This window comes from Somniosus microcephalus, unplaced genomic scaffold, assembly GCF_052327205.1.
Source record: "Somniosus microcephalus isolate GS21.2 unplaced genomic scaffold, FLI_Smic_1.0 unresolved_chr5, whole genome shotgun sequence".
Classification (NCBI taxonomy): domain Eukaryota; kingdom Metazoa; phylum Chordata; class Chondrichthyes; order Squaliformes; family Somniosidae; genus Somniosus; species Somniosus microcephalus.
This window is the reverse complement of record NW_028225183.1, coordinates 22,395,388-22,421,585: the sequence shown is the minus strand read 5'-3', so window position 1 is coordinate 22,421,585 and position 26,198 is coordinate 22,395,388. Positions and strand designations below refer to the sequence as shown.

At 43.0% G+C, this 26,198-nt stretch overlaps 1 non-coding gene across 1 annotated transcript; it reads right to left on the bottom strand.

Annotated features, from left to right (window-relative positions):
* Window positions 1-24,782: 24,782 nt before the first annotated feature.
* Window positions 24,783-24,855, bottom strand: trnak-uuu (transfer RNA lysine (anticodon UUU)). Its single transcript has one exon. It is a non-coding gene; the product is annotated as a tRNA-Lys (tRNA).
* Between the last annotated feature and the right edge of the window lie 1,343 nt (window positions 24,856-26,198).

The window sequence follows — 26,198 nt, the reverse complement described above, 5'->3', positions numbered from 1 at the left end:
TGGATTAGAACGGAAACCTTGAAACAATAACAATTGCCAGACAACTTCAGCTTCCTTGCATCGCTCCGCACTCTGATCACGTGGCAACAACCAACCAATCACATACAGCGGCGCAAGAACGCCCCCATTTGAATGTGTCCAATCAGGTCCTGAGGATTGAGCGCTCGGTTAGCGTCAGCTCCAGCAGGTTGAAGGACTCGGTTTTGAGCGGATGATTTGTTCCTATCGCCGGCGCTGCGGCCGAGAAGCGAGCAGCCCCTGCAATCTCTTCTTTTCAGCCAAATTCTAGAGGTATGAATTTCTAATCACAAAATCTTTGAAGCGAGCTGATTTGGTTGCTCTGTTTGAATGCACTTTAGTGACTGTCACGGGCCTTGTCCTTTTCCTTTTGCGTGCGGTTTTCAGTGTGTGATCGCTTAACGTTTTGAGACTGAAATGAAGTGCAATGTTTGATTCAAATTGCTGCTTCATATGGCGTTCGGCCAAATTGAGGCAATTAGACACTACGGACGGGAGTCTAATCGCCTTTTCTCTCGTGTGCTGCTTTTGTCCCTTTATACGGCCGCGTGCGTGTCAGAGAATGTGGGAGGAGAAGAAATCTGTGGCAGCTTGTCCATCCAGTTAAACATTGTTTTCTGTGGTGACATGAAATCAGCAGACTGTACGAAGGAAGAACATATATATTCTTTCAGGGCTTGACTGTGCGGATGCTGACAGGCTGTTTACCCTTTTTTAAATTTATTTCATTGATGGGATGTGGGCGTCGCTGGCCGGCTAGGCCTGCATGTAGTGCCAATCCCTAATTGCCCTTGAGAAGATGGTGGTGAGCCGCCTTCTTGAACCGCTGCAGTCCTTATGGTGTAGGTACAACCACAATGCTGTTAGGAAGGGAGTTCCAGGATTTTGCCCAGCGACAGTGAAGGAACGGTGATACAGGTCCAAGTCAGGATGGTGTGTGGCTTGGAGGGGAGCTTGTAGGTGGTGATCTTTCCATGTGTCTGCTGCCCTTGTCCTTCTAAGTGGTAGAGGTCGCGGGTTTGGAAGGTGCTGTTGAAGGAGCTTTGGCGTGTTGCTGCAGTGCATCTTGTAGATGGTACACACTGCAGCCACAGTGCACCGGTGGTGGAGGGGATGAATTTTGAAGGTGGTGGATGGAGTGCCAATCAAGCGGGCTGCTTTATCCTGAATGGTGTCGAGCTTCTTGAGTGTTGTTGGAGCTGCACTCATCCAGGCAAGTGGAGAGTATTCCATCACATTCCTGACTTGTGCCTTGCAGATGGTGGAAAGGCTTTGGGGAGTCAGAAGGTGAGACATCGACGCAGAATTCCCAGCCTCTAGCCTGCTCTTGCAGCCACAGTATTTATATGGCTGGTCCAGTTCAGCTTCTGATCAATGGTAACCCCCAGGATGTTGATAGGGGGGGATTCAGCAATGGTAATGCCATTGAATGTCAAGGGGAGATGGTCATTGCCTGGCACTTGTGTGGTGCGAATGTTACTTGCCACTTGTCAGCCCAAGTCTGAATTTTGTCCAGGTCTTGCTGCATATGGACACGGACTGCATCAGTATCTGACGAGTCTCGAATGGTGCTGAACAGTGTGCAATCATCAGCGAACATCCCCACTTCTGACCTTATGATGGAGGGAAGGTCATTAATGAAAAAGCTGAAGTTGGTTGGGCCTAGGACACTGCCCCGAGGAACTCCTGCTGTGATGTCATGTGATTGAGATGAATGACCTCCAACAACCATAGCCAACTTCCTTTGTGCTAGGTATGATTCCAACCAATGGAAAGTTTTCCCCATGATTCCCATTGACTTCAGTTTAGCTAGGGCTCCTTGATGCTACACTTGATCAAATGCTGCCTTGATGTCAAGGGCAGTCACTCTCATCTTACCTCTTGAGTTCAGCTCTTTTGTCCATGTTTGGACCAAGGCTGTAATGAGGTCAGGAGCTGAGTGGCCCTGGCGGAACCCAAACTGGGCGTCAGTTAGCAGGTTATTTCTGAGTAAGTGCCGCTTGATAGCACTTTCGACGACACCTTCCATCACTTTGCTGATGATTGAGAGTAGACTGATGGGATGATAATTGGCCGGGTCGGATTTGTCCTGCTTTTTGTAGACAGGACATACTTGGGCAATTTTCCACATTGCCGGGTAGATGCCAGTGTTGTAGCTGTACTGGAACAGATTGGCTAGGGGCGCAGCTAGTTCTGGAGCACAAGTCTTCAGTACTATTGCCGGAATGTTGTCAGGGCCCATAGCCTTTGCAGTGTCCAGTGTCTTCAGCCGTTTCTTGATATCACGTGGAGTGGATTGAATGGGCTGAAGACTGGCATCTGTGATGCTGGGGACCTAAGTAGGAGGCCGAGTTGGATCATCCACTCAGCACTTCTGGCTGAAGAGAGTTGCAAATGCTTCAGCCTTGTCTTTTGCACTCACGTGCTGTGCTCCACCATCATTGAGGATGGGGATATTTTTGGAGCCTCCTCCTCCTGTTAACTGTTTAATTGTCCACCACCACTCACGACTGGATGTGGTAAGACTGTGGAGCTTTGACTTGTTCCGAAGGTTGAGAGATCGCTTAGCTCTTTCTATCGCATGTTGCTTCTGTTGTTGGGCATGCAGGTAGTCCAGTGTTGTAGCCTCACCAGGTTGCAACCTCATTTTTCGGTGTGCCTGGTGATTTTCCCGGCATGCTCTCCTGCACTCTTCGTTAAACCAGGGTTGATCTCCCAGCTTGATGGTAATGGTAGAGTGAGGGATATTCCGGGCCATGAGGTTACAGATTGTGGTTGACTACAATTCTGCTGCTGCTGCTGGCCAACAGCGCCTCATGGATGCCCAGTTTTGAGTTGCCGGATCTGTTCGAAATCTGTCCCATTTAGCACGGTGGTAGTGCCACACAACACGGTGGAGGGTATCTTCAACATGATGACGGGGCTTCGTCTCCACAAGGAGTGTGCGGTGGTCACTTCCACCAATGTTGTCATGGACAGATGCATCTGCAACAGGTTGATTGGTGAGGACGAGTTCAAGTAGCTTTTTCCCTCTTGTTGGTTCCCTCACCACCTGTCGCAGACCCAGTCTGGCAGCTATATCCGTTAGGATTCGGCCAGCTCAGTCAGTTGAGGTGCTACCGAGCCACTCTTGGTGATGGACTTTGAAGTCCCCCACCCAGAGGATATTTTGTGCCCTTGCCACTCTCAGACCTTCTTCCAATTGGTTTTCAACATGAAGGAGTACTGATTCATCAGCTGAGGGAGGGTGTTAGGTGGTAATTAGCAGGAGGTTTCCTTGCCCATGTTTGAATTGATGCCATGAGACCTCATGGGGTCCTGAGTCAATGTTGCGGTCTCCCAGGGCTACTCCCTCCCGACTGTATACCACTGTGCCACCACCTCTGGTGGGTCTGTCCTGCCAGTGGGACAGGGCATACCCAGCGATGGTGATGTCTGGGACATTGGTTTTAAGGTAAAATTCGGTAATTATGACTATGTCAGGCTGTTGCTTGACTAGTCTGTGGGACAGCTCTCCCCAATTTTGGCACAAGCCCCCAGATGTTGGTAAGGAGGACTTTGCAGGGTCGACAGGGCTGGGTTTGCCGTTGTTATTGTCGTTTCCGGTGCCGAAGTCGATGCCGGGTGGTCCAACCGGTTTTATTCTTATTCTTTTTTGTAGCAGTTGTTTACAGCTGAGTGGCTTGCTAGGCCATTTCAGAGGGCATTAAGAGTCAACCACATTGCTGTGGGTGTGGAGTCACATGTGGGCAGACCAGGTAAGGACGGCAGATTTCCTTCCCTAAAGGACATTACTGAACCAGATGGGTTTTTGCAACAATCGACAATGGTATCATGGTCGCCATTACTAAGTCTAACATTTTAATTCCAGAATTAAATTTAAATTCCTCCAGCTGCCGTGGTGGGATTTGAACCCATATGCCTCAAAGCATTTGATCGAGTTTCATGGCTTCCAAATCTAGTGACATAACCACGACGCCACCGATATTTCATCGCAATGCTATATATTTCATTGCAAATTACTACGATATTGTTTAGTGCTATTCCATTCTGATGTCCTATTGCAATGCTAATGACTGTTATATTGAAAAATGATATTCCACTAAAATTTTCTATTGCATTGCAAATGACTGCGATATTATTAATTGGCATTCCATTGCCATGTCCTATTGCACTGCAAATGAATATTATATTGCAAATTGATATTCCATCGCAATGCTCTATTTCATTACAAATGACTACGGTATTGTTAAGTGGTATTCCATTCTAATGTCCTATTGCATTGCTGATGACTGTTATATTGCAAAATGATATCCCATTGCAATGTTCTATTGCACTGCAAATGACTATTATATTGCTAAGTGATATTCCATTACAATGTGCTGTTGAATTGCAATGCTGATTTTATTGAAAAATCGATATTGCATTGTAATGTTCTCTTGCACTGCAAATGACTATTATGTTGCAAAGTGATATTCCACTGCTATGTTCCATTGCATTACAAATGACTACGATATTTTTAACTGGTATTCCATTGTAATGTGCTATTTCATTGCTAATGACTGCTATACTTCAAAATGATGTTCCATTGCAATGTTCTATTGCATTGCAAATGACTATATTATTCCAAAATGATATTCCATTGCAATGTGCTATTGCATTTTAAGTGACAATTATATTGCTAAGTGATATTCCATTGCAATATGCTACTGCATTGCAAATGACTACGATATATTAAGTTGTATTCCATTGTAATGTCCTATTCCATTGCTAATGACTGTTATATTGCAAAATGATATTCCATTGCAATGTTCTACTGCACTACAAATGACTTTATATTCAAAATTAATATTCCATTGCATTGTGCCATTGCTTTTCAAATGATTATTACATTGCTAAGTGATATTCCATTGCAATATGCTTTTGCATTGCAAATGACATTTAAATTGCAAAGAGATATACCATTGCAATGTTCTATTGCATTTCAAATGACGGTTAAATTGCAAAGCGATATTCCATTGCAGTAATCTATTGCATTGCAAATTACTATGATATTGCAAAGTGATATTCCATTGCTATGTCCTATTGCTTTTCAAATGACAGTTGTATTGCAAAATCTTATTACATTCCAATGTGCTATTGCATTGCAAATGACTATTATATAGCAAAGATATATTCCATCATAATATACTATTGCATTGCAAATGACGTTTATATTGCAAAGCAATATTCCATTACAATGTTCAATTGCATTGCAAATGACTACGATATATTAATGGCTCAGAAATTCGGGTCAGAGGCTTCCCGCGGGTGCAAGCCCCCGATGTGCACTTACCTTGTGTGCCGGCTGTTGAGCTGCGGGTCCCCATGGAATTCCGATCCTGGGCCTGGTCCAGCAGCCAGTGCGCAGGGCTTGCGTATCCCAGGGTCGCAGTTAGTTCGATGCATCCCCTGGGATCACGTGGGCCATGGGCAGCCAATCGGAGCAGGTAATGCTTCATTCATAATCTGACAGGAAGAACTGTCAAGACTTATAAATACTATGCCGCCAAAATAGCACTAAACATTCAAATACATTTTTAAAAAACATCTCATTTTTTAAATAAACTATAAATTACATGAAATAACTATTTTAAACAATAATTTAAATTTTTGAAAAAGTAATTTTATATTCTAACGGAGCTAAATATAAACTTACCTTCCGTTAAAGTATTTAAAAATAATAAACCTGTGGAAAAAGGTTTAATTATAATTTTTCATCACTTACCTTTTAAAAAGCAGGCCGTATGCCACTTTTTACATTTTTAAATCCTGTAGGTTTTCGACCCAGGGAAAACGAGTAAAAAAACGTAAGTTTGATGCGCACGCGCAGCCTCCCCCGCGCACGCATTCGACCTCTGAACCCCTTCCTTCAGAGGAATGGAAGTGCCGGTTTCCCGCGCATGCTCAGTGCATGCAGGAAACTGGCACTTCCATCGGGCCTACGGGTGAGTACCCCGTGCGTACTCACTCGTGGAGACCCGAATTTCTGGGCCATTAAGTGGTATTCCATTGTAATGTCCTATTGCATTGCTAATGACTGTTATATTTCAAAGTGATATTCCATTGCAATGTTCTATTGCATTGCAAATGACTATGATATTCCATTGCAATTTGCAATTGCATTTCAAATGACTATTACATTGCTAAGTGATATTCCATTGCAATGTGCTTTTACATTGCTAATGACTATTATATTGCAAAGAGAGATTCCATTGCAATGTTCTATTGCATTGCAAATGACGATTATATTACAAAGCGATATTCCATTGCAATGTGCTATTGCATTGCACATGACGATTATATTGCAAAGAGATATCCCATTACATTCTTCTATTGCATTGCATATGACTATCATAATGCAAAGAGATATTCTATTGCAATATTCTATTGCATTGCAAATGACTATTACATTGCAAAATGATATTCCATTGCTATATGCTAAAGCATTGCAATTGATTACGATATTTTAAAGTGGTATTCCATTGTAATATTCTATTGCTTTGCTAATGATTGTTATATTGCAGTGTGATATTCAATTGCATTGTGCTTTAGCATTGTAAATGACTATTATATTGCAATGTGATATTCCATTGCAAGGTTCTACTGCATTGCAAATTACTATTATATTCCAAAATGATATTCCATTGCAATGTGACTATTATAAGAACATAAGAAGAATATAAGAAAAAGGAGCAGGAGTAGGCCAATCGGCCCCTCGAGCCTGCTCCGCCTTTCAATAAGATCATGGCTGATCTGATCCTAACCGCCAATCCACTATCACAGAAACATCTCCTGAATCTAACAGAATTAGACACACGAATTAGGATCCAGATCAGGCTACACAGCCCATGGGCCCGCTCCGCTACCCACAGGGCCATGACCGATCCGAACCTAGACTCTTGTCCAAATTCCTGCCCGCTCCCCGTAACCCTTAATTCCCTTTGCTTCTAGGAAACTGTCTATTTCTGTTTTAAATTTATGTAATGATGTAGCTTCTACAGCTATTTGGGGCAGCATATTCCATGGACTTACCACCCTCTGAGTGAAGTAGTTCCTCCTCATCTCAGTTTTGAAAGAGCAGCCCCTTATTCTAAGACTATGCCCCCTAGTTCTAGTTTCACCCATCATCGGGAACATCCTCCCCGCATCCACCCGATCCAACCCCGTCACAATCTTATATGTTTCAATAAGATCGCTTCTCATTCTTCTGAACTCCAATGAGTAGAGTCCCAATCTACTCAACCTCTCCTCATATGTCCATCCCCTCATCCCCGGGATTAACCGAGTGAACCTTCTTTGTACTGACTCGAGTGCAAGTATGTCCTTTCTTAAGTATGGACACCAAAACTGTACGCAGTATTCCAGTTGCGGTCTCACCAATACCTTGTACAACTGAAGCAATACCTCCCTATTTTTATATTCTATCCCCCTAGCAATGAAAGCCAACATTCCATTGGCCTTCTTAATCACTTGCTGTACCTGCATACTAACCTTTTGAGTTTCGTGCACCAGGACCCCCAGATCCCTTTGTACTTCAGTACTTTCAGTTTCTTGCCATTAAGATAATAACTTGCTCTACGATTTTTCCTGCCAAAGTGCAAAAACTCACACTTTCCAGCATTGTATTCCATCTGCCAAATCTCTGCCCACTTACTTAGCCTGCCTATGTCCCCTTGCAGGTTTTTAATGTCCTCCTCACTCACTACTTTCACTCCCATCTTAGTATCATCTGCAAATTTTATATGTTACACTCGGTCCCCTCCTCCAAATCGTTATATTAGATTGTAAAGAGTTGGGGACCCAGCACTGGCCCCTGCAGAACACCACTAGTTACTGATTGCCAGTCTGAGAATGAACCATTTATCCCAACTCTCTGCCTTCTGTTAGATAGCCAATCCTCTATCCATGCCAGAATATTACCCCCAATCCCGTGATTTTTTATCTTAAGCAATAATCTTTTGTGTGGCACCTTGTCAAATGCCTTTTGGAAGACTAAATACACTACGTCCACTGGTTCCCCTTTATCCACCCTATACGTTACTTCCTCAAAGAACTCCAGCAAATTTGTCAAACATGACTTCCCCTTCGTAAAGCCATGCTGACTTTGTCCAATTAAATTATGATTATCCAAATGTCCTGTTACTGTCTCCTTAATAATGGACTCCAAAATTTTACCTACCACAAATGTTAGGCTAACCAGTCTATAAATTCCAGCCTTCTGTCTACTGCCCTTTTTAAATAAGGGTGTTACATTAGCAGTTTTCCAGTCTGCCGGGACCTTTGCCGAGTCCAGGGAGTTTTGGAAAATTATTACCAATGCATCCACAATCCCTACTGCCACTTCCATCAAGACCCTAGGATGTAAGCCATCAGGTCCAGGTGATTTATCCGCCTTGAGTCCCATTATTTTACCGAGTACCACTTCCTTAGTGATTTTGATCGTGTTTAGCTCCTCCCCCCCTGTAGCCCCCTGTTTGTCCAGTGTTGGGATATCCTTAGTGTCTTCTACTGTAAAGACTGATATAAAATATTCATTCAGTGTTTTTGCCATCTCCATATTTCCCACCATTAATTTCCCGGTCTCATCCTCTAAGGGACCAACATTTACTTTAGCCACCCTTTTTCTTTTTATATAACTATAAAAACTCTTACTATCTGTTATTATATTTTTTGCTAATTTACTTTCATTATCTATATTCCCTTTCTTAATCCATCTTTTTGTTATTTCTTGCTGTCTTTTAAAGTTTTCCCAATCCTCTATCCTCCCACTAGATTTGGCTACCTTATATGCCCTTGTTTTTAGTCGAATACTGTCCTTAATTTCTTTACTTAGCCACGGATGGCTGTCTTTTCTTTTACTCCCTTTTCTTCTCAGTGGATTATATATTTTTTGGAAGTTGTAAAATAACTCCTTAAATGTACACCACTGATCATGTATCGTCTTACCCTTTAATCTATTTTCCCAATCCACTCGACTCAACTCCGCTCTCATACCTTCATAATCTCCTTTATTCAAGCTTAGCACGCTTGTTTGAGATCCATCCTTTTCACCCTCTAATTGAATATGGAATTCAACCATGTTATGGTCACTCATTCCAAGGGGATCCTTTACTAGGACATTTTTATTTAATCCTGTCTCGTTACACAGGACCAGATCTAAGGTTGCCTGCCCCCTGGTCGGTTCAGTTACATACTGCTCAAGAAACCCATCCCTAATACACTCAATGAACTCATCCTCAAGGCAGCCCTGCCCAATTTGATTTGTCCAATTAATATGATAGTTAAAATACCCCATAATTATAAATGCTCCCCTATTACAAGCCTTAACTATTTCCTGATTGATACTCCGTCCAACAGAGTTGCAAATGTTCGAAGGCCTATAGACTACGCCCACTAGTGCTTTTTTTTCCCTTATTATTCCTTACCTCCACCCAAACTGTTTCATTATCCTGATCTTTTGACCCAATATCATTTCTGTGTATTACAGTGATTCCTTCCTTTATTAACATAGCCACCCCACCTCCCCTCCCTTCCTGCCTGTCCTTCCTGATCGTTAAATAACCTGGTATGTTTAGATCCCAGGCATTGTCACCTGCAGCCATTTTTCTGTAATGGCCACAAGATCATACCCATATGTGGTTATTTGTGCCATTAACTCGTCTATTTTGTTACGAATGCTACGTGCATTCAGATAGAGAACTTTCAAATATGTTTTGTGACACTTAGTTCCTGCTTTTGCCCTTTTTATTACCTTACCTTTTACTCCATACCTTCTGCCCCTTCCTGACACGCTCTGGTTTTTAATTTCCCCACTACTACCTAAGTCTATGACCTTCTCTGTTGTCATTTTTATTATTTGCTCTCTAGGAACCTCCCCCCCACTAGTTAGTTTAAAGCCCTCTCTACAGCCGTAGTTATATGATCCGCCAGGACTCTAGTCCCAGCATTGGCCAAGTGAAGCCCATCCCAATGGAACAGTTCCCTCCTGCCCCAGTACTAGTGCCAGTGTCCCAGGAAGCAAAACCCATTTCTCCCACACCAGTCTTTGAGCCACGCATTTAAATCTCTAATTTTATTTGTCCTAGCCAAATTCGCTCGTGGCTCAGGTAATAAGAGATTATTACCCTTGTGGTTCTGCTTTTTAATTTGGCCCCTAGCTGCTGAAGCTCCCTCAGCAGAACCTCCTTCCTTTTCCTATCTATGTCGTTGGTATCAACATGGACCACGACAACTGGATCCTCCCCCTCCCACTCAAAGTTTCTCTCCAGTCCAGAGGAGATGTCCTTAACCCTAGCACCGGGCATTCAACACAGCCTTCAGGACTCTCGCTCTCGGCTGCAAAGAACTCAATATACAGCAAAGAAATATTACATCCTAATATTCTATTGCATTGCAACTTATGATTATATTGCAAAGTGATATTCCATTACAATGTGCTATTGCATTGCAAATGGGGGTTATACTGCAAAGCGATATTACATTACAATGTGATATTGCATTGCAAATGACTATTACATTATAACGGGAATTTCCATTGCAATATTCTATTGCATTGAAATAGACTATTATATTCCAAAATGAAATTCCATTTCAACGTTCTATTGCTTTTCAAATGACAATTATATTGCTAAGTGGTATTCCATTGCAATATTCTATTGCATTGCATATGACGGTTATATTGCAAAGCGATATTCCATTGCAATGTGCTATTGCATTGCAAATGATGATCATATTGTGTAGCGATAATCCATTACAATGTGCTATTGCATTGCAGATGACTATGATATTGCCAACAGATATTCCATTCCAATATTTTTCGCATTGCAAATGACTATTGTATTGCAAAATGAAATTCCATTGCAACGTGCTATTGCATTGCAAATGATTACGATATCTTAAAATGGTATTGCATTGTAATCACAGAAACCCCACAATGCAAATAGAGGCCAATTCGGCCCATCAAGCCATATCCCACCCGATTCCCGTAACTCCTACACCAACACATATCCCCGTATATTTTAATCTCCCTAACACTAATGGTCAATTTATCATGGCCAATCAACCTAATGCACACATCTTTGGACTGTGGGAAGAAACCGGAGCACCCGGAGAAACCCCACACAAACATGGGGAGAATGTGCAAACTTCACACAGACAGTCACCCGAGGCAGGATTCGAACCCGCGTCCCTGGCGCTGTGAGGCAACAGGGCTAACCACTATGCCACTTTGCTGTCCTATTGCATTGCTAATGATTCTTATATTACAGTGTGATATTTCATTCCAAGGTTCTATTGCATTGCAAATGACTATTATATACTGGGGATACTCTCAGGACTCTCGTGAGCTGCAAGCCTACATTTCGTTGTACTGCACTTGTGCACTAACAATGACAATAAAATGACAATAAAAGTTGATTTGATTTTGATTTGATTTGATTTGAAAATGATATTCCATTGTAACGTGGTATTGCATTGCAAATGACTTTTATGTAGCAAATATATATTCCGTCCTAATAATCTATTGCCTTGCAAATTAGGATTATATTGCAAAGTGATATTCCATTACAATGTGCTATTGCATTGCAAATGATTATTATTTTATAACGGGATTTTCCATTGCAATGTTCTACTGCTTGCCAATGACTTTATTTTCCAAAATGATATTCCATTGCAATGTGCTATTGCATTTCAAATGAAAATTATATTGCTAACTGATATTCCATTGCAATGTGCTATTGCATTGCAAATGACTATCATTTTGTTAAGTGGTATTCCATTGTAATGTCCCATTGCATTGCAAATGATTGTTATATTGCAAAATAATAGTCCATTGCAATGTACTACTGCATTGAAAATGACTAGTGTATTGCAAAGTGATAAACTATCGCAATGAAATATTGCATTACAAATGACTATGATATTTTTATGTGGTGTTGTGTATGTACCTTTAAGAGAAGAACTGATTTATACTGCAATACCGGCAGTGACCACACCTGTATAAAAAGCCATAGCAGGCTTCTGTACGTCAGTCTTAAGTTTACCCTCTGTTCAGTAAATACCTGTTTCATTGTTCTCCTGCAGTCCGTGTATTATTGATACTCGGACACTACAAGTGGTGTTCCATTGTAATGTCCTATTTCATTGCAAATGATTGTTATATTGCAAAATGATAGTCCATTCTAATGTCCTGTTGCATTGATAATGACAGTTATAGTAAATTGATTATCCATTTCAATGTTCTATTGCATTACAAATGACTACGATATTGTTAAGTGGTGTTCCATTGTAATGTGCTATTTCATTGCTAATGACTGTTATATTGCAAAATGATTTTCCATTGCAATGTTCCATTGCACGGCAAATGACTATTATATTCCATTGCAAAGTGCTGTTGCATCGCAAATGATGATTTTATTGCAAAGCGATATTCCATTGCAATGTTCTATTGCATTGCAAATGACTACAATATTTTTGAGTGGTATTCCATTGTAATAACCTACTGCATTCCTAATGATTGTTGTATTGTAAAATGAGATTCCATTACAAGGTTCTGTTGCATGGCAAATTACAATTATATTGCAAAGTGATATGCCAGTGCAATGTGCTATTGCATTGCAAATGTCTATCATATTGCAAAGTTAATTTCCATCTCTATGTTCTATTGCATTGCAAATGTCTATTACAATAAAATTGATGTTCCATTGTAATGTCTTGCTGCATTGCAAAGGATTACGTGATTGTTATGTGACGAACATAGAGCAAAGTCAGATTCCATTGCAAAGGCAGACTCCACTCCAAAGCACTATTATATTGCCAAGGGATATTCAATTGCATTGTTCTGTTGCATCGCAAATGACAATAATATTCAAAATGATGTTTCATTGCAATGTTCTGTTGCATTGCAAGCGACTATTATATTGCAAGGTGATATTACATTGCTTTCTGCTATTGCACCTCAAATGAATAATATATTACGAAGGAATATTCCATTGCAAAGTGCAATTTCATTGCAAATGACTATTGTAATGCAAAGCCTGCTTCCATTGCAAAGGAAGTTTCCACTACAAAGCACTATTATATTGCAAAATGATATTCCATTGCAATGTTCTATTGCATTGCAAATGACTACGATATTGTTAAGTGTTATTCCATTGTAATGTCCTATTGCATTGCGAATGACCGTCATATTGCAAAATGATATTCCATTGCAATGTTCTGTACCACTGCAAATGACTTTTATATTGCAAAGTGATATTCCATTGCAATGTGCTATTGCGTTGCAAATAATGATTCTATGGCTGAAATAAAGAATAGATTTGCCTTTCTAATCTAGGCTTTATTAACTTAAAAATCCGGTAGCACATCTTCAACACCCAGTCCCAACTAAAGGCTGGAAAGAACTGAATTTAAGATGGCCACCACAAATCACATGACATCAACTACCAATGAGATTACAGCATATATCTCAAGGCAGGAAGCAAACAACCAATCACAATACTTCTTACTAAACATAAAGAATAATCATCACATTCACCACTCCTTTTAAAAAATACTCCAACCTAAATAACCTTTACAATTTATAATTAATTATTTACAACTAAAACTATGCACAGACAAAATAAAACTATTCAACATGACACAATACTAAGTGAGCAACAACAAATAATAACATTGCACATAAGTATTAAGTATCTCTCAACTAAAACAATATAATATAATATTTCAACAATTTTAAAACATTACTATCAATTTAAAAGTCCATTTTCAATTGGTCGACCGGATATCTTGTTCGTGTCGACCTTCTTAACCTTGGTGAAATTCCTTGCCCTCCCACACCAGGAGACACAGAAGTATCTCCTGCAGGAAGGCTATCCATATCCCGATTTTCAACGGTTTCCGGATTAGAAATCCCATCAGGAGGTAAACTGGGACGGTCATGAACATCCATCGAGGGCTGACTAATAGAAGTATAATTATCTGCAGTCGGATTGGAAATATTCGTAGTATCTGTAACAGCATCCACATTATCTGAATCATGACTATTGTTAATATCCTCAGAAGAGGGCTGGCCACCACAAGGAGCCAAGTCTTCAATTGAAACGGTACTTTCTTTCCCATCTTGGAATCGAATATGAGCATATTTGGAATTTGCCTCCAACAGCTCCACCTCCTCCACTAAAGGATCATATTTTGACAATCTAACATGGCATCGAAGCAGCACAGGTCCCTGCATAGTAAGCCATGAAGGTACCGAATATCCTGTAGTAGATCTCTGCGGATAGTTAAAGAGCCTTTCATGGGGGGTCACATTAGTAGCCATTGAAAGCAATGATCTAATGGAATGCAGGGCGTCAGGCAGTACCATTTCCCACTGTGTATTCTTAAGGTTCCGGGATGTCAAAGCCAACATAACTGCCTTCCAGATCACCCCATTGTATCATTCGCACTGTCCATTACCCTGGGGATTATACGGGGTAGTTCTGCTAGTAGAAATTCCCCGACTCTGGAGGAATTCCTTCAACTGGGAAGACATAAAAGAACTTCACTGATCCGAATGGATATACGCAGGCATCCCAAAGATGACAAAAAGTTGAGTCAGACATTTGATAACTGTAGCAGCTGATACATCTGCGCAAGGAAAAGCAAAAGGGAACCTTGAAAACTCATCCACAACAGTAAATATATATCGGTTTTGAGTAGTTGAAGGAAGAGGCCCCTTGAAATCGACGCTCAAACGTTCAAAAGGAGAAGTAGCCTTTATAAGATGAGCTTGTTGAGGCTTAAAGAAATTCGGTTTACACTGAGCACAGATAGAACATGATGAAGTCATCCGCTTGACGTCTTCAACTGAAAAGGGCAAATTCTTACTGCGTACGAAGTGTATCATCCTCGTAACCCCAGGATGGCATAAGGCATTGTGAAGATTAATAAGCGTATCTCCGTGAATCACAGAACAATAAGCCCTCGACAGCGCATCAGCAGCAACATTATCCTTCCCCGGACGATAAACTATATCAAAATGGTAACATGCCAACTCAATCCTCCACCTCATTATTTTATCATTCTTAATCTTTCCAAAATGTTTGACATCAAACATAAAGGACACAGACTTTTGATCAGTTACCAACGTAAAATGTCGCACCGATAAATAATGTCTCCATTTACGCAGTGCTTCTACTATTGCATACGCCTCTTTCTCCAATGAAGAATGTCTTTTTTCACTATTGTTCAAGGTAAGTGAGAAAAAGGCCACAGGTCTTCCATTTTGGTTCAGAGTGTGGTAAACCACTGTTTGTATTCCACTGTGTACATGCCTGGACATGCCGCGGCTGACTCCTCCCACAAGTCCTAATATAAAGGTGACTGCTCCCCAGCCCTTTGTATTCTGGACCGGTCGACCACTCGAGGCAGACCTTCATTCTTTTGTTAATAAAAGCCTTTAGTTACTCTCTTAACTCTCAGTCTTTTATGAGTAATTGATAGCGCATCAATTTTATTAACAAAATTTTTATAATGGAGAAGATCCTCACACCAGCATGCCTGGACTTAGATCACCGGGAGGCGGACTCATCCACCAAGTTTGCTCACTGGCTTAAGTGTTTGGAAAAATTCCTGACCGCCTCCGCAGCAATCAAATTGGACGAGGACAAACTGGATGTCCTGACCTCCAAAGTGAACCACCGAGTGTACTCGGTCATCCAAGATGCGACCTCGTACGCAGACGCTATCAAGCTCCTCAAAGACCAGTACACGCGCCCAGTGAACGAAGTGTACGCCAGGCACCTTCTGGGGAGTCGTAAACAGCAACCTGGGGAATCGACCGTGGAATACATTCAGGCACTGTCTGTGCTTGGCCGGGCCTGTGGTTGTAAGGATGTAAAGGCCGCCGTGTACACAGAGGAACTTATCCGGGACGCTTTTGTAGCGGGCCACAGATCCAATTACACACGACAGCGACTGTTGGAGCAGAGTAACCTCGACCTCAACAAGGCCTCTGAACTCGCACTATCATTGGATGCAGCCTACCGGGGCATGGATGCCTAATCCTCTGCACCGTGGATGCCACGGGGAATGACAGCCTGGGACACGGTAGGACCGCCTCATAGCGCCGTGCCACCCCAGCCACACCCCAGCAACGGCCCAACTACCGCAGCAGTGTCCCAAAGCCAGACAGCAGTGCCCCAAGGCCGGAAATGCTACTTCTGTGGCCAGGCAAAACACCCCAGAGAGCGCTGCCCGGCGAAAAACGCGATCTGCTCGGGCTGCGGGAAGAAGGGACACTACGCTAGCATCTGCAGGGCCAAAGCCACCCCGAACACCAGCAACACCACGTGTGGGCCATGCGGGCCGCCATCTTGGGCCTCCCCGGCCATGTGCGAACCACCAGTACAGCAGCCATTTTGGACGCCTCCAGCCACATGGGGATCATGGACACCGCCATCTTGGATGACAGCCGGAATGCAGCAGGCCCCCAACACCGCCTCATCTGATACACCGACCCCTACGCTGGCATCCATTACACTGGACCAAGCGAGACCGCACCAGCTGGCCAGTTCCACAATGGACATTAAGGTGAATGGTCACGATACAATCTGCCTTTTTGACTCTGGGAGCTCGGAGAGCTTCATCCACCCCAACACGGTGCGGCGTTGCTCTCTCCCAGTCCTGCCTGCGCACCAGCGGATTTCTATGGCCTCCGAGTCCCAGTCGGCGGACATCGGTGGCTACTGCATGGTGACACTCGTAGTAGACGGGACTGTGTACGATCATTTTAAACTTCTGGTCCTGCCCGACCTCTGCGCTGCTGTCCTGCTGGGGTTAGACTTTCAGTGCCACCTTAAAAGTGTTACGATGGCGTACGGTGGACCCCTACCCCCACTCACAGTCCGCAGCCAGCAGCTTCCAAATAGCCCGCCGCGCACCAGGTGCAACCTCTCCACACTCAGAGTCACCCCCCTCCCCCACTGTTTGCTAACCTCACCCCCGACTGTAAGCCCATCGCCACAAAGAGCAGGCGATACAGTGCCGGGGACAGTGTTTTCATTAAAACCGAAGTGGAGCAGCTCCTGAAGGAAGGGATTATTGAGGGCAGCACCAGCCCCTGGCGAGCCCAGGTCATGGTCGTTAAGACCGGCGAGAAGCAGCGCCTGGTCATCGACTACAGCCAGACAATAAATCGCTCCACCCTGCTGGACGCCTATCCACTCCCCCGCATAGCTGATATGGTCAACCAGATCGCGCAGTACCGCGTCTTCTCGACCATTGACCTGAAATCAGCGTACCACCAGCTCCCTATCCGCCCTGAGGACCGCCAGTATATTGCCTTTGAGGCAAAAAGCCGCCTCTATCACTTCCTTAGGGTTCCCTCTGTCTTCAAAAGGGAGATGGACCGGATGGTAGATCAAAATGCGTTGCAGGCCACTTTCCCATATCTGGACAATGTGACCATCTGCGGCCGTGACTTGCAGGACCATGACGCAAACCTCGAAAAATTCCTCCGCACCGCCCAACTCCTGAACCTGACATATAACAAGGAGAAGTGCATATTCCGCACAAACCGCCTCGCCATCCTTGGCTGTGTTGTGGAACACGGAGTCATCGGCCCCGACCCCGATCGGATGCGTCCCCTTATGGAACTCCCACTGCCCCACTGCCTCACGGCCCTGAAGAGGTGCCTAGGGTTTTTCTCCTATTACGCCCAGTGGGTCCCCTACTATGCGGACAAGGCCCGTCCGCTGATCAAGTCCACCTCTTTTCCCTTGATGGCAGAGGCCCGCTTAGCCTTCCACCATATCAAGGAGGACATTGCCAAAGCCACCATGCACGCAGTGGATGAATCCATCCCCTTCCAGGTGGAAAGCGACGCATCCGAGTTTGCCCTGGCCGCTACCCTCAATCAGGCGGGGAGACCCATGGCCTTCTTTTCACGAACACTCCAAGGCCCGGCAACCAGACACTCCGCTGTTGAGAAGGAGGCCCAGGCGATTGTGGAGGCTATGCATCATTGGAGGCACTACCTGGCCGGAAAACGATTTACCCTGCTCACTGACCAGCGTTCAGTTGCTTTCATGTTTAACAACAAGCAGAGGGGCAAAATCAAAAATGACAAGATCTTGAGGTGGAGAATCGAACTTTCCACCTACAATTACGAGATCTTGTACCAGCCCGGGAAGCTCAATGGGATGCGCTATCGCGTGGCACCTGCGCCAGCACGCAGATCGATAGACTGCGGGCCCTTCACAATGACCTCTGCCACCCGGGGGTCACCAGGTTCTTCCACTTCATCAAGGCCCGCAACCTGCCTTACTCTATTGAGGAGGTCAGGACCATGACCAGGAACTGCCAAGTCTGCGCTGAGTGCAAACCGCACTTTTATAGACCAGACAGGGCCCACCTGATAAAAGCCACTCGCCCCTTCGAGCGCCTGAGCGTTGATTTTAAAGGGCCTCTCCCCTCCTCCGACCGCAATGTGTACTTCCTCAATATTATTGATGAGTACTACCGTTTCCCGTTCGCCATCCCCTGCCCGGACATGAACAGTGCCACGGTCATTAAATGTCTGCACGACCTCTTCACCCTGTTCGGTTTCCCCAGCTATATCCATAGCGACCGGGGCTCATCGTTTATGAGCGACGAACTCCGTCGGTTTCTGCTAACTAGGGGTATTGCCACAAGCAGGACCACCAGTTACAACCCCCAGGGGAACGGACAGGTGGAAAGAGAAAATGCGACAGTTTGGAAGGCCGCCCTGCTAGCCTTAAAGTCTAGGGGCCTTCCATCCTCCCGCTGGCAGGATGTGCTCCCCGATGTGCTCCACTCTATTCGGTCACTGCTCTGCACTGCCACTAATGCCACCCCTCATGAGAAAATGTTTGTCTTCCCAAGGAAGTCCACATCGGGGACATCGCTACGGCCGTGGCTGACGTCCCCAGGGCCGGTCCTACTGAGAAGACACGTGAGGACCCATAAAACGGAACCCCTGGTCGAGAGGGTCGAGCTCCTCCACGCCAACCCCCAGTATGCTTACATTGCATACCCGGACGGGCGGGAGGACACAGTCTCCATAAGAGACCTTGCACCCTCGCGGGCAGCAGTAACCCACTACTCACTACCACCCCCCCCACGATCCGATATCCAGCCCCAGCAGATGGCAGGCCTGGGCCCCGCGACCCGCTCGACATCTACGAGGACGACACGCCGGTGCCACAGCCTACGCAGGACTCGACGCCGGAAGCTCCACTACCCCTGCCGTCTCCACGCCGATCACAGCGGCAGAAAAGACCTCTGGAGAGACTCCAATACACTAACTTTTAATACACTTCACCCCGCCGGACTCAATTTTAAACAAGGGGTGAATGTGGTAAACCACTGTTTGTATTCCACTGTGTACATGCCTGGACATGCCTCGGCTGAGTCCTCCCACAAGTCCTAGTATAAAGGTGACTGCTCCCCAGCCCTTTGTATTCTGGACCGGTCGACCACTCGAGGCAGACCTTCATTCTTTTGTTAATAAAAGCCTTTAGTTACTCTCTTAACTCTCAGTCTTTTATGAGTAATTGATAGCGCATCTCAGAGTAGCCCCAATTGCAAAATCAGAACCGTCTGTCTCAATCACAAAAGGAACCTGCTCATCAATAGAATGCACAACTGCTCCAAGGATATCCTTTTTAAAATTATCAAAACACGTCCTGGCCTCCCATGATAGAGGATATGTCGTAACCCGAATAAGAGGCTGGATCTTCTGTGAAAAATTTGCAATCCAATTAGAATAGTAAGAAAACAGTCCAACAACTCGTTGCAAAGCCTTAGAATTAGTAGGACAAGGTAAATCAATCAATGGTCGCAGACGTTCTGGGTCTGGTTTAATCTTGTTTCCTGAGATAATGTACCCCAGTAGATTTACCTCAGTGGTCGAAAAGGTACACTTCTCTTTATTGAAAGTTAAAACAACTTTTTCCGCAGCTTGAAGGAATCTTTCTCAATTAGAATCATGCTCCACCCTTCATTTGCCACACACCGTGATGTCATCTAAATATGAAAAGGTGTCAGAGAGAGAGTTATCACTTATAAAAGCATCCATTGCCCGTTGAAAACAAGCAACACCATTAGTAACACCAAATGGTATTCGGCAAAACTGATGCAGCTTTCCACCAGCCTCAAAGGCCGGATATGGTTGATCCTTCTTAACAATAGGAATCTGATGATAAGCTCTCTTTAGGTCAATAGTGCTAAAAACCTTATACTGAGATACTTTATTGATAAGCTCATCAATCTTAGGCAAAGGGTACGCATCTAATTGAGTATACCTATTAATAGTTTGGGAATAGTCTATTACCATTCGTTTCTTATGTCTCTCGTTAGTCGTGACAACTACCTGTGCCCGCCAAGGCGAACAACTAGGTTCAATGATTCCTTCCAAAAAGAGACGTTGAACTTCAGAATTAATAAATTCTCTATCCTGACTGCTATACCTTCTTGACTTGGTAGCAATTGGCTTACAATCCGGCATCAAATTGGAAAAAAGTGATAATGGAGAAATGGATAAAGAGGTTAATCCACAAATAGATAAAGGTGGCTTAGTCCCTCCAAATGAAAGACTGAGACTCTCGTGTAACTGAAGCACATCATGACCAATCAAAATATCTGCACAGAGATTAGGCAAAACAGATAGGCGTACATCAGTATACGTATTACCTAGAAGAATCAATTTCACAAGGCAACAACCAGCTACTTGTGAAGTGAGAGTCGTCTGAGCCATACACACCTGATAGGAAACAGGCGAAATTTTCAAATGCTTCTCCTTTGCAAACTGAAGACTTATAAAACTCTCAGTACTGCCCGTATCTAAAAGGGCCTTCACTTCCAACCCATTAACTTGGGCCGTAACTATAGCTTTGTTTAGGCCATGAGCAAATGCAGCAGAAATTGATGCAATAAACGCCCTATCTAAAGGCTGAATAGTCACAGAGGAGGTAATTGAACCTGATGATTTACACACACGTGCGTAATGACCTCTCTTGCTGCATTTACTACACACAGCCTCCCGAGCAGGACAATTCAGACGAGGGTGCCGGACGTTCCCACAAAAATAACACTTCTGAATCCTAGAGGCAACAGCCGCTGAAGTAGAAACTATTTCAGAATCTAGTAAACCACTCCTATTAAGTTCACATAATTCCTTTTCATCCGGAACTGCCGAAACCACAGTCACAGGCTGATTAAAAAGAGCAAAAGAATCCGAACTTCTCTGAGCCACATCCAATGTAGAAGCTTGCTCAAAAGCACTCTTAAGATCCAAAGTCTTATTTTCTAACAACCGCTGATGAATTGATCTAGACAGTAATCCAATAAAAAAAGCATCCCGTACCGATTCTTCCTTATATTCTTCAGCCGTCACAGCCTTATAATTACAGTTAACACTAAGGCACCGAAGTGCTTGTAAATAAGTATCCAAAGATTCTCCCACCTGCTGTCTACGGGCAGATAGAAGGTGACGTGCAAATACCTCATTCTTTGCTTTAACAAAAATCTTTTCCAATGTAGAAATAGCCACTTCGTAAGTTTTACAGCCCAAAATATACTTATACACATCCGGAGCAATGTAGTTGATCAGCATATTCAGCTTATTTAGAGACTCTTAATCCAACACGCCCAAAAAGTTTTTTAATGTACAATACCAATGTTTCCATTTATCATCCACTCCTGCCGAATTAGGGTCAGCATTGAATCGTTCTGTTTGAAGATATCGCTCCATTCTGACATAAAGTTAATAAATTGAAATAAAGAATAGATTTGCCTTTCTAATCTAGGCTTTATTAACTTAAAAATCCGGTAGCACATCTTCAACACCCAGACCCAACTAAAGGCTGGAAAGAACTGAATTTAAGATGGCCACCACAAATCACATGACATCAACTACCAATGAGATTACAGCATATATCCCAAGGCAGGAAACAAACAAGCAATCACAATACTTCTTACTAAACATAAAGAATAATCACCACAAAGGCAAAGCGATATTCCATTGCAATGTTCTATTGCATTGCAAATGACTACGATATTTTAAAGGGGTATTCCATTGTAATGTCGTATTGCATTACTAATGATTGTATATTGCAAAATGATATTCCATTGCAATGTTCTATTGCACTGCAAAGGAATATTATATTAGAAAGTGATATTCCAGTATAAAGTGCTTTTGCACTGCAAATGTCTATTACATTGCAAAGTGATATACCATCTCAATGTACTAATGCATTGCAGAAAAGATACAAAAAGCTAATTGAAAAGTGATACTTATATCTGTAGGATTACAATACAAGAGGGTGAAATGATGCCACAGCGATACAAAGCACTGGTTAGACCACAGCTGCGGTACTGTGTTCAATTCTTGGCATCACAGCTTAGGAATGCAGTATTAGGCTTAAAAAGTGAAGCGCAGATTTACCAGAAGGAGACATAGAGTCCAAGGGGCAAATTACAACGGGATATTGCACAAACTCGGGTTTTTTTCCCTGGAATTTAGAAGCTTAAGTGGTGATTTGATTGAAGTATTCACGATATTAAGTGGAAATGCTAGTGTAGATAGCGAGAAGCTATTTCTGATGATTGACCCATCTGGGAGTAGGGGCCACAGCCTCAACGTTAGATCCAAGCCTTTCAGGAGAGAAGTTTGCGTTACAGAAATTTGTAACACACTTCCGCAAACAGCAATTAAAGCTGGGCCAATTGTCAATTTTAAACTTGAGATTGAGAGATGTTTGTTAACCAAAGGTATTAAGGGATTTGGAGCAAAGGAATGCAAACGGATGACGATCGATGATTTAATTAAATGGCAGAAATGCTCCAGGCAGTAAAGGGCCTGCTCCTGTTGTTATAGGATCAAAGCACGACTGTAAAATTCAATATCGCGATTTGAAAGTAGCACCCGAACAGGGACTTGAATACTGGACCCTCAGATTAAAAGTCTGAAGCTCTACCGACTGAGCTATCCGGTCTCTTGCAATTCAACGATCAAAAAATACTTTCATTGGCTGCAGTGCATCATTGCATCTCCGACAAATTCAATTTACTTGTCTATAATCCAGCCTGCACAGCACATTTCTGCCACAAATCCAGACTGACTGCCTCAGAACACCATCACTTGAGAAATATTAACCCACCCACAAAAGACATGCTCGTTAGCAGCGGCGTCAGATGTGACAAGTGCCGTCCCTCAGATATCTGTATTAGATCATCAACTGTTCACCGTATTTATGATTGACTTGGGTGGAGCAATGCAGCACTGTAGATCGTATTTTGAAGATCGCACTAAGTTAGACGGTCCGCTCGTAGTGCAGTTGGGAAATGGAGGAAACCAAATGGACAGAGACAGACACAGTAAGCCGGCTAAACAAAGGCAAATCGAGTTCACTGCACGCAAGTGTGACACCATCCACTTTGGAACAAAGTAAGATAGTTCTGATTATTTTCGAAATAATGGGAAGCTATTAACTTTTGAGGAGCAATGAGGTTTATGAGTCCCAGTTCACAAATTATTATTAGCTTGTTGACATGGAGCAAAAGACATTTGAAAAAGTCCCGCATATGGGACATTGGGCTAAATTTGAAACGCATGTAATTGAAGGCTAATTATTAACCTGGTTAGGAAATTGGTGGCACGGCAGGAGACAAAGTTTGCAGATGATGATCAGGTACATTAATTGGCAGATTATGACGAGTGGTGTCTCTGATTGATCACTTTTGGGAACTCAACTAATCACCGATTTCATTAACGACTTACTTGAGAGCCACACATCCAAGTTTGAGGATGACAAAAAAGATAGGCGGCATGAAAATCAGTTGAGATGGAAGCAAGACATTTGACCAGATATTCATAGATTAAGTGAATGTGTAATTTTCTGGCAAATTGATTTAAATATTAGCAAGTGTGACGTGATTCACTACCGATCTTTATAGGAGTATTTAGAATACACTCCTTATAATGTTAAGCTGGAAACAGTTGATATCCAAATAGACTTGTGTCCCTGTACATATATCATTAAATGGTCATGGACAGGTACAGAAATGAATCAAAAAGCTAATTGAAAAGTGATACTTATATCTGCAGGATTACAATATAAGAGGGTGAAATGATGCCACAGCTATACAAAGCACTGGTTAGGCCACAGCTGCGGTACTGTGTTCAATTCTCGGCATCACAGCTTGGGAATGTATTATTAGGCTTAAAAAGTGAAGGAGACATAGAGTCCAAGGGACAAATTACAACGGGATATTGCACAAACTCGGTTTTTTTTTCCTGGAATTTAGAAGCTTAAGTGGTGATTTGATTGAAGTATTCACGATATTAAGAGGAAATGCTAGTGTAGATAGCGAGAAGCTATTTCTGATGATTGACCCATCTGGGAGAAGGGGCCATAGCCTCAACATTAGATCCAAGCGTTTCAGGAGAGAAGTTTGTGTGACAGAATTTGTAACACACTTCCGCAGACAGTAATTAAAGCTGGGCCAATTGTCAATTTTAAACTTGAGATTGAGAGATGTTTGTTTACCAAAGGTATTAAGGGATCTGGAGCAAAGGAATGCAAACGGATATCGATCGATGATTTAATTAAATGGCAGAAAGGCTCCAGGCATGAAATGGCCTGCTCCTGTTGTTATTATTTTCTTTGTTAAATGATCAAAGTGCGAATGTAAAGTTGAGTATCGCGATTTAAAAGCAGCGCCCGAACAGGGACTTGAACCCTGGACCCTCAGATTAAAAGTCTGATGCTCTACCGACTGAGCTATCCGGGCTCTTGCAATGCCAAGCTCACAAAAGTACTTTCATTGGCTGCAGTGCATCATTGCATCTCCGACAAATTCAATTTACTTGTCCATAATCCAACCTGCACAGCACATTTCTCCCACAAATCCGGATTGACTGCCTCAGACCACCATCACTTAAGAAATATTAACCCACCCACAAAAGACACGCTCGTTAGCAGCGGAGTCAGATGTGACAAGTGCCGTCCCCCAGATATCTGTATTAGATCATCAAATGTTCACCGTATTTATGACTGACTTGGATGGAGCACTGTACATCATATTTTGAAGATCGCACTAAGTTAGACGGTCCGCTTGTAGTGCAGTTGGGAAATGGAGGTAACCAAACGGACAGAGACAGTAAGCCGGCAAAACAAAGGCAAATCGAGTTCAATGTACGCAAGTGTGACACCAGCCACTTTGGAACAAAGTAAGATAGTTCTGAGTATTTTCTAAATAATGGGAAGCTATTAACTGTTGAGGAGCAAAGAGGTTTATGAGTCCCAGTTCACAAATTATTATTTGCTTGTAGACATGGAGCAAAGACATTTGAAAAAGTCGCGCATATGGGACATTGGGCTAAATTTGAAACGCATGTAATTGAAGGCAAATTATTAACCTGGTTAGGAAATTGGTGGCACGGCAGGAGACAAAGTTTGCAGATGATGATCAGGTACACTAATTGGCAGAATATGACGAGTGGTGTCTCTGATTGATCACTTTTGGGAACTCAACTAATCACCGATTTCATTAACGACTTACTTGAGAGCCACACATCCAAGTTTGAGGATGACAAAAAAGATAGGCGGCATGAAAATCAGTTGAGATGGAAGCAAGACATTTGACCAGATATTCATAGATTAAGTGAATGTGTAATTTTCTGGCAAATTGATTTAAATATTAGCAAGTGTGACGTGATTCACTACCGATCTTTATAGGAGTATTTAGAATACACTCCTTATAATGTTAAGCTGGAAACAGTTGATATCCAAATAGACTTGTGTCCCTGTACATATATCATTAAATGGTCATGGACAGGTACAGAAATGAATCAAAAAGCTAATTGAAAAGTGATACTTATGTCTGTAGGATTACAATATAAGAGGGTGAAATGATGCCACAGCTATACAAAGCACTGGTTAGGCCACAGCTGCGGTACTGTGTTCAATTCTCGGCATCACAGCTTGGGAATGTATTATTAGGCTTAAAAAGTGAAGGAGACATAGAGTCCAAGGGACAAATTACAACGGGATATTGCACAAACTCGTTTCTTTTTTTTCCTGGAATTTAGAAGCTTAAGTGGTGATTTGATTGAAGTATTCACGATATTAAGA